This window comes from Sinocyclocheilus rhinocerous, unplaced genomic scaffold (assembly GCF_001515625.1).
Source record: "Sinocyclocheilus rhinocerous isolate Xijiao unplaced genomic scaffold, SAMN03320098_v1.1 scaffold147, whole genome shotgun sequence".
Classification (NCBI taxonomy): Eukaryota; Metazoa; Chordata; class Actinopteri; order Cypriniformes; family Cyprinidae; genus Sinocyclocheilus; species Sinocyclocheilus rhinocerous.
This window is the reverse complement of record NW_015651498.1, coordinates 1577987-1587623: the sequence shown is the minus strand read 5'-3', so window position 1 is coordinate 1587623 and position 9637 is coordinate 1577987. Positions and strand designations below refer to the sequence as shown.

At 35.7% G+C, this 9637-nt stretch overlaps 1 pseudogene; it reads left to right on the top strand.

Moving 5' to 3' along the window:
- The window catches only part of LOC107712956 (CSC1-like protein 2), a 67806-nt pseudogene extending 64119 nt beyond the window's left edge, over nucleotides 1-3687 (top strand).
- The last annotated feature ends 5950 nt before the right edge of the window (nucleotides 3688-9637 follow it).

The following is a 9637-nucleotide window of genomic DNA, read 5'->3' as shown; positions in this document are numbered from 1 at the left end:
GCGCGAATCATTCGTGATCCAGCCTCATCTACAGAAGTGAGTGTAAGGTTTTTTTAACGAGCCTTTCCTAATAATGTGCTAATTAGCAAGTTTCACGATGAATACAGCTAAAGTAAACAGTCTGTGAGAGCAGCTCGGAAGAGAGGGGCGGGGGCAGCAGAGCTCATTAACATTTAAAGGAAAATGCTACAAAAATGCTTGCTCTGAAAAGAGCTGTTTTTGACAGGGTAAAAAGGGTGTTTTTTACACTACCATTGAGAAATTTTAACCAAACTATGTTACAGACTTTTCATTAAGACCCTAAAGAATCATATCAACTTGTGGAAAATGGGCATCCGATGACCCCTTTAAAGCAAGACCCTTCAGGTGAATAGGGTAAAAATAGGGTACCATTCAAATGCAGCTTATTTCCTCTCATTTCTCAGGGTTCTTGACTCCGACGTCCATGTTTACCTTCGTGGTGCTCATCATCACTATCGTGGTCTGCCTGTCGCACGTGTGCTTCGGTCACTTCAAGTACCTCAGCGCGCACAACTACAAGGTACGGGTTGCGGTACTGCAGGTACAGTCCACCAGGCAGCACGGGTAGCTCAGGTAGACTGTCACCTGTCCCAGAGCATAAAGCCTCACCTCGACCTCTCTGTCGTTACAGATCGACACCAAGGACACAGAGATCGACGGAGTGGAGAACGGACGTCCTGCTAGATCTTCACCATCCAACAAATCTCAGGTGAATTCCAGGGTTGCCAGGTTTTCACAAGAAAACCCACCCAATCGTTATTCAAAACTAGCCCAATTGCGTTTCGAGGGGGGGTAAAAATACACGTTTTTTGGCGGGGTTCCCCTGCTAAAATTCGGATTCCAGGGGATAAATATAATGTATAATGTCGCTTCAACCCGCGGACATGAAAAACAACCCGCGGCAACAGTGTTAAAGTAGCTCAAATCTGGGGGGAAAACCGCGGACTTGGCAACACTGGTGAATTCCCAAATGTGACCCTGGAGCACAAAAGCAGTCTTAAGTCGCTGGGGTCATAATTTAGGTGTGCATGGTCATTTTTCACCCTCTCTATCCTTTGAGTTAAACAGGCTGTATTTCTATTTTAATTTGTAAACTATTTTTACTTTTATTTTTTTTACTTTCTATTTTAACATCAAGATCTCCAACTGTTTGTTATTTTCATGAAAACTGAGCACATTTTACCCCTCTCTAATGAAAAAAAATCAAGTTATTATTGTTGTTATTGTTCTTATTTTTATACTTATTAATAATAATACATTTAAATGACCTTTAATTTTCATTGTTTATATTTTGTACATTGTTTATTATGCAAGTACTGCTGATATATGGGTAGTATTTGTTGTACAAAATTAAATTGAATTTAATAAAAACATTTATAATCATTTATAAAAACCTAATAATAATAATAATAAGAGTAATAAAACATACTTTCTAAATTATTTTATTGTTATTTATAATTAAATTGTTTATAATTAAATCTTTTGTTTTTATTGTACAAGTGAAAGTATACATAACGGTAGTATTTATTGTACAGAATTAAATTGCTGCTTTTAATAAGCATTTTGTCTGTGTTAATAATGGTAATATTAATAAAGATAATAGAAATCATTATTTCTATTATGTTTTTATAGTACAAGTGAAAGTATACATAATGATAGTATTTGTTGTGCAGAATTAAATTACTGATTTTAAGACATTGTCTATGTATTATTATTGTTATTATTAATTTTGATCAATTCTAAATACCTAATAATAATAATATTTAAATTACATTTCAATTTATAATATTTTAATAGTACAGGTGATACATAATAGTAGTACTTGTTGTACAGAATTAAATTGCTGATTTTAATAATAAAAACATTTTGTATGTATTGTTATTATTATTAATTATGATAATATAATATTTAAATTATATTTTAATTTATATTACGTTTTCAAAGTACAAGTGATACATAATTGTAGTATTTGTTGTACTAAATTAAATAGCTGATTTTAATAATACAAAAAATTGTGTCTGAATTATTATTAGCTTTATTATTGTTATTATTAATGTATTATTTTTGCATTACAGTAATGAAAATTTGGCTTGGGTAGAAATTGAAATAATGGCACAATGCAAATAATCTCAATGGTCCTAAAACAGGCTTAACTTTGTTTGTGCATAGCTGATTTTAATAATACAAAAAATTGTGTCTGAATTATTATTAGCTTTATTATTGTTATTATTAATGTATTATTTTTGCATTACAGTAATGAAAATTTGGCTTGGGTAGAAATTGAAATAATGGCACAATGCAAATAATCTCAATGGTCCTAAAACAGGCTTAACTTTGTTTGTGCAAAATATAATTTTATTTTCTTTTTTTATTATTATTTCATATTTCTTTATTGTTGCGAAATATGATCTCTGTGAGATTAAAATCAAATCAAACGATCAAAGACAATCCTGTTTTCCATAACATGCATATGATCTTTTTATGACCGGTGTTTGACTCTTGTGCGTCTGTTTTCAGCAGCAGATGTACATCGCCCAGGTCCTGCAGGACCCAAACTCTGACGAGACCGGAGCAGGCAGCGGAGAGTCCTCGCAGGACGAGGAGATGATCAACGCCGGGAGCAGCCTAAACGAGGCCGACTTCCAGTCCGGAGAGGACAGTCTCATCGCCAACGAGGTCCACCAGTAACCACAGCCGAGACGGGAGGACACATGTCTGTTTGTCCCCGTCGAACGCTGTGAACCCAATTTACAGCACCTTAGAAACCCACGTCTGCCAAAACACTCAGACTGTACATAAGCACACGCTCCCAACGCTTACAAACCATTTTGCACATGTGCATGAACACACCGGCGACTGCTCTTTTGGAAGCTCAAAACCCAGTCCAGTTGGAATCGGAATCACGTCGAGTGCAAGACTTCCTGGGTTTCCCTTTTCGAAAAAATTCCAAGTTTGGTTAAAAAAAAAAAAAGCCTCAGGAAATGGAATAACGGATGTTTTCGTTGCGCTCTTTCTCCCATGGTTCGCCTTAACAGCGATAGTATTCCTAGTCGACGCCGCTGGCTTTATTCGCTCGCTTTTTCTTGTTCTTTACCTAAACGATTGGATTTCACACACATCTGGCATTCCAAAGGAAACGTGCAATAGCGAGAGCACATCGTCGGAATTCGGCTTGAAATCGTTCGTTTTAGACTGAACAAACTGCGTTCACTGTACAGTATTCAGCCAGAACACTAACAGACTGACTGACTCTCCTGTTGCCGCCATTGAAACGACTACGGCAATGGCATTCTTGAGTTATTTGCGCTCCGATCGGAACTTCTCCCCGATGTACAGTATTTCCAGAGACGCGCTGTGTGTGTTTGTGATTGTCAATGAATGACCCATATTCTTACGTTTCTGTTTTGGTATTTTTAACGCTATTTTTGCCTTTAACGGATGTGTTTGTATGCCTGCAACAGAGTACCGACGTTCCCGTCCTCGTAGAAGCTCGTAACGTGACCTTACGGACTAGATGCAAATCAGCGAATGAGAATCAGCGATTCGGGACATTTAAGAATATTCGTGGGTAACGGAATGCGTTTGATCGGGAAACTGCCAATTCAGATCTCAGTTCAGAAACCATGTCTCTGTAGTCTGGATAGTGTGAACGAGGACAGAAAAACGGGCTCTTGTTTGGTGCCTGAGATGTTTTGGGAGAAATCTGGTGTTGGAAATGCGTTTAGTTACGAACGACTGTCTGAGTTAGTTTTTTTTCTAGTTGTGTAGTTAAACCTGGTGATGTGGATCAAATCCAAGTACTAATATTAAGAGAGATGTAGCCTTACCATGAAGCATCTGCAGCAGCAACAAACGACGACGCTTCAGTTTAGTGAGCTAGATGAGGAAAATAATAACGGCTTGTAGTGAAAAACCAACGCAAGAGATCTGGACCTGTTTGCAACAAACCCCAAGCTGAGATAACCCTTAATTATAATTCATGAAAGAAAAGAATGAAGTGAAGAATTATCATGTTTAACTTGAAGGTTTATTGCATTAGATCCATCTTAAAGGAATAGTTCACTCAAAAAGGAAAATTTGCGGTGTATATCCTCACCCTCACGCCATCCGAGATGCAGATGAGTTTGTTTCTTCATCAGATTTGGAGAAATGTAGCATTGCATCAGTGTCTCAGCAATGGATGCTCTGCAGTGAATGGGTGCCGTCAGAATGAGAGTCCAAACAGCTGATAAAAACATCACAATAATCCACAAGTAATCCACAGCACTCCAGTCCATCAGTTAACATCTGGAGAAGACAAAAGCTGAAACAAATCCAGCATTAAGACATATTTTTAACTTCAAACCGTTTCTTCCATCTAAAATACGAGTCCATAATCCATAATAACGCTTCCTCCATTCTGACGGCACCCATTCACTGCAGATGATTCATTGGTGAGCAAGTGATGCAATGCTACATTTCTCCAAATCTGATGCAGAAACAAACTCATCTCGGATGGCCTGATTAAATTTTCAGCAAAATAGGTGAACTATTCCTTTAATCCATCAAAAACTGACGGAAATCCCAGTCTGAGAGGTTTCTACTGGAGCCAGTCATGTTTTAGAGTGGCATATTGTCAATATAAAACAGGAACCAGTTTGTTTTCTTGCAGAAAACGGACCTTTAAGGGATTAAACATGCATGTCCACAACATGTACAGATCTGGTGTACAAACGTGTTTCATTTTGCAGTACATTACAGACCTTAGTTGGGTGAAGGTACATGAATTTTCCTCATTCTTGAGACACAAGCAGAACAAAATGAGTGTAAATCATTTCAATCTAATAGCAAACAGTTTAGAGATTCACTGCTGGCATTTCATGAAATAATTTGTTCTTGAGTGAAATTAAACACGACCCGACTAAGGTGTGTAATTATTATTATTATTACAGTATTTCATGTTTTCATACCTGCTGCTGCACATGATTCCTCAGCCTAAAATCACATTTTGCAGCAGTTTTTGTGACCCAAAAGGTCCGACCGACACTCCTGAAAGTGTTTCATCATGTCTGAAAATGAGCTGAAGGCAGATCTATAGTCTGATGTGTTTACTGGGAGTTTTGCACTGACGGTTTTAATTTTTGTTTAGTTTCTGAATCCTCAAAGTTATAAACTGGAGACTTTGTGCAAAAAAAAAGCTGGTGATGAAGATGAATCTTAAGGAGGATCTGTTATCGGTTTGCATCATGAACGCGCAATATACTGGATTCAGCAAATAACTGGTACTAAAATGGCACAAAGTGACTTGAGAAATGAAATCGAACCGCCTCGGGTGTTCTTTTATTTTCCAAACGATAAAAATGTTTACATCTGTGTGTTTCCTTGTTCGTCATCGGTCATTTTTACTTGTTTTCCTCTTCGATGAAGACACAAATGGTAACCTATGAAAGCTGTAGCTGTGTGCGTGGTTTGGTTTGGTTTGGTTTGAAGGAAATAGCTACACGCTGGAGATACTGACGTCAATTTGTGTCTTGGAGATCGTCGATGATGAGCGGTGTGTGTGTGTGAATCTTCTGTGATGATATTGAAAAGCACGCTTTGTATATCCAAAGGAAGGTCATTTCTTCATTTCTGGTTCTGTCCCGTTTTTAGGGCTCCCTCGCCGGCTTCTTATTGAGTTAATGAAGTGACGTCTCTTCAGTATTTGGCAGTGAAGTAAAGAGCGGTGCGGGTATTTTTGTTAAATTGTACAAGAAACTGTTTGGAGATGCAAATGTTCAGCCTGTTGAAGTATTTGATACCAGTTATGTATTAAAGATGTGTCAAAGCTAGCTGTAACAATGCTGTCGCCCACTAGATTTTTTATATATCATGACTTTGTTTTGTTTTATAAGCTAACCGTTTAAGTTATGAAGTGCACAGTGTCTTTTAGAACGGAAACACTGGAGATGCAATTTTGCGCATTAGAATGCGAGCGGTACGTTATGCAAGAATGAGGCACAGTATGTTTGTACAGAAGTTCTGATGCCGATGTACAGTATGTCTGAAAGGGGCCGAAATGTAACCAAATGTCAGCTTAACTTGTTTCTGTTCCCTGTAGGAGACGTAGACGGACTGCTCTAGAACCTGTGTGAGATTCGTTTTGACACTTTTTATGTCCGAGGGTCGTCCTTATGGTGAAGCATTTGTCAGCTTCAGTTTCTTGATCAATAAAAGTTGGTATTCATTCTGTGCATTTGATCTGTTGTTATTTTCGGTCCCAAGAGGACACTGCAGCCTCACAAAAAACACTTGAGCAACTTAGACATGACAGTTTATATATATATATATATATATATATATTAGTGCTGTCAAAACGATTAATCGCATCCAAAATAAACGTTTTTGTTTACATAATATATTTGTGTACTGTTTATTTATGTATATATAAATACACACACATTCAGTATATATTTTGAAAATATATACATTTATATATTTATATTATATATATATTATATACCTTTATTTGACCCTCTAACACTTTCTATTCTATTTTAATTCTACTTTATATTTATTTTTTATTCTTTATTTAAAAAAACAACAAAAAACAAAGACTAGCTTTCTGTTTTTTCTATTCTATCTACTCGTTTTTGTTTGTATGTGTGTGTGTGTGTATAATATATATATATATATACACCTTGCTATGTGTACTGCGTTACCGAGACTTGTCATTTGCACTTATATATTGTTGCTCTTTTGTTAGTTTTGACTATATATATATATATAAAAACACTAAACTACATACCGTTGCTCTAAGGGTTTTTACAGATTGCTTTAAAGTCTCTCATAGACTTACTTCTGAGCAGTTCTCATTTTAATAGATTTATAAGATTAATATACGACTTTTCCATTAGTAATTTTGACAATGACACATTTTTACTGGCGAGTTGTGCCGTTTCACTGTAACTTCCTCTGCGTCTGTTATCTGGTTTTCAGTCAGACCACAAGTTTCATTGCGAGTTGAACATTACAACATCCGGTTTCAACCTCAGACTGCAAATGCAGACTATATGATTACACACAATATTTCAAGTACTAGCTATATAATATTTAATCAGATCCCCTGTATCAGTATCCGACATCTGAGTTTGAATGCGCAGGTTCATATCAGTCAATCTGGAGACAACATCATGTTTACAAAGTTACACAAAGTGCTTTTGAGGATGAAATAATGATTGAATTTGGCAGGTTCATGGCTTCCGATTTTTAAAAGATACTCAAAATGTAAGTATCACAAGCTTAAAGGTGAGTTACAGTTATAATGTGTGAAATCTGTATTAATTACATTTGGAAAGACAGATTCTGAAATGATGCTCTTATTTCTGCTGCTTTCTGTGCTGGTGTTTGAGGACCAACGTCATTGTGCTTTTTTTTTTTGTTCCTCATTGGTTTGTTTTTTTGGTATCTGGCACACTGTAAAAACCTGGTAAGCTGCAAATGTTACCTCAAAGATTTATTTATACCTTATTTAACCCATAAAAGTTAGTTTTGTTGGAATAAATGGATGTATTTAGCTTGATACAGTGATAAATATGTATTTTGACTTGAATAAAACCAGTTAATTTAGATGTTACCTTTTTTTTTCAGTGTATTTGAGATGAACTACAGAGTCAAATTTCCAGAAAACTTGAACATAAATTGTTGGTCACTTAAATGAACGTCATGTGAAGCTATAAAGTATCAGACCTCGTAACAAATGAAGTGATAAGTAACAGGCCTTCTTCACAAATATTTGAAATTATTAGTTTATATATTTTTTTTCAAAACAACAAACTTGTATATGAAATGGCCATTCTGTGTTTGATCTGATGAAGTTCTTTTGATATCTTAACCTTGTATGATATAATATTGTGCAGTTTAGAGGTCAGTAGATGGTTACAACAAACACCCTAATTTAAGAAAAACTTCATTTGTTCATCATTATAACTGTTTTCTTAATATAAGTGGGTTTGTTGCAACCAGGACAAACACAATGATGGAGATCAATGCAGAAATAAACAATGCAGTCTTTATTAATAACAAAGCATATAATATTTGGCACTTTGGTGTCTTGTCTTTCAGAGAATAATGTAGTGTAGAGGAAAAAAGTTTACTATGGCACGAGGTAGAGTTGGTTCGTTCGTATGCGCTTAAAACCTCACGTTGATGTTTTTATATAAGTTAAATATAACATCATAATGCATGTCACCTTCATATAAAGCACTACGAATGTCCATCTGGTTATTAAAAAAGACTATAATACAATGTTTGCTTTATATAAACTTCTATAAAACTAAAGAGGTTTGAATATTATACAAATAGCATGTTGTTCTGTCTTAAATGTTGCTCTCGTGCAAATATATCTTTAAGGAAACTATGATTAAAAACTCACAATCAGATGGAAGAAATAGTTCACATCCAAAAACTCATTATGACATGAGTAAATAATGACTTTGGATGAACTGTTAATTCAAAATATATTAAAACAAGTATTTCTTAAACAAAAACAATGGTTGTATTTATACACTATCATTCAAACTACTTGGGTCAGCAATATTTTTTTAATGTTTCTGCTCACCAAGGCTGCATATATGTGATCAAAAATGCTGAAAAAACTGAAATATTATTATAATTTAAAATAACTGTTTTCTATGTGAATATATGTTAAAATGTAATTTATTTCTGTGATCAAAGCTGTATTTTCAGCATCATTACTTCAGTCTTCAGTGTCACGTGATCCTTCAGAAATCATTCTAATATGCTGATTTGCTGCTCAAGAAACATTTCTGATTATTATCAATGCTGAAAAACAGTTGTGCTGTTTTTTGTGGAAACTGATACATTTTGCTTTTCAGGTATCTTTAATGAATAGAATGTTCAAAAGAACAGCATTTATTTGAAACCGAAATCTTTTGTAAAATTATAAATGTCTTTACTGTTACTTTTTATCAATTGAATGCATCCTTGCTGAATAAAAGTATTAAATTCTTTAAAAAAAAAAATAAAAATGTTACTGACCCCAAACTTTTGAACAGTAGTGTAGGCTTTAAGTTCTTTACATTATGTGCAATAAAATATAGTATTTAAGACTCAAAGCATCCAGCATCAGTGAATCTGTGTACTGTCCGCTCAAGATCAGGTCTTGATGTTGAAGTGACGCTGATGTGAGTTTGTCCTGTATGAAGCGTGGCTCTGGAGGATGTGAGAACAGCTGTAAGGCTCCTTCAGTCTCATCTCTGTCTAGAGCACTGTGTGTGTGTGTGTCCACTGAGACTTCAGACGAGCGCTCGAAACAGAAACGACAGAGACGCTCCGAGAGCCAGACCGAGAGACAGGAAGAAGGCCATGATCGTTCCAGCCGTCTCCGCCTCGCTCGCATCCACCTTCCTGTCCACAAAAACAACAGATACGCTCAGAGCTGAATGGATCTATTGTAAATTAATGTGTCTTAAGACAGTGGTTCAAAACCAAGGGCCTCAAGATGACTTCAAATGATTTAAAATAAGCTATTTTAATTCACCCCCCTCAAAAATTTTCCTTGAAGAACCTGGATTCACATAGTCTTGGAAAATGGGAGTCTCATGTGTGACCCTGGACCACAAAACTAGTCATAAGG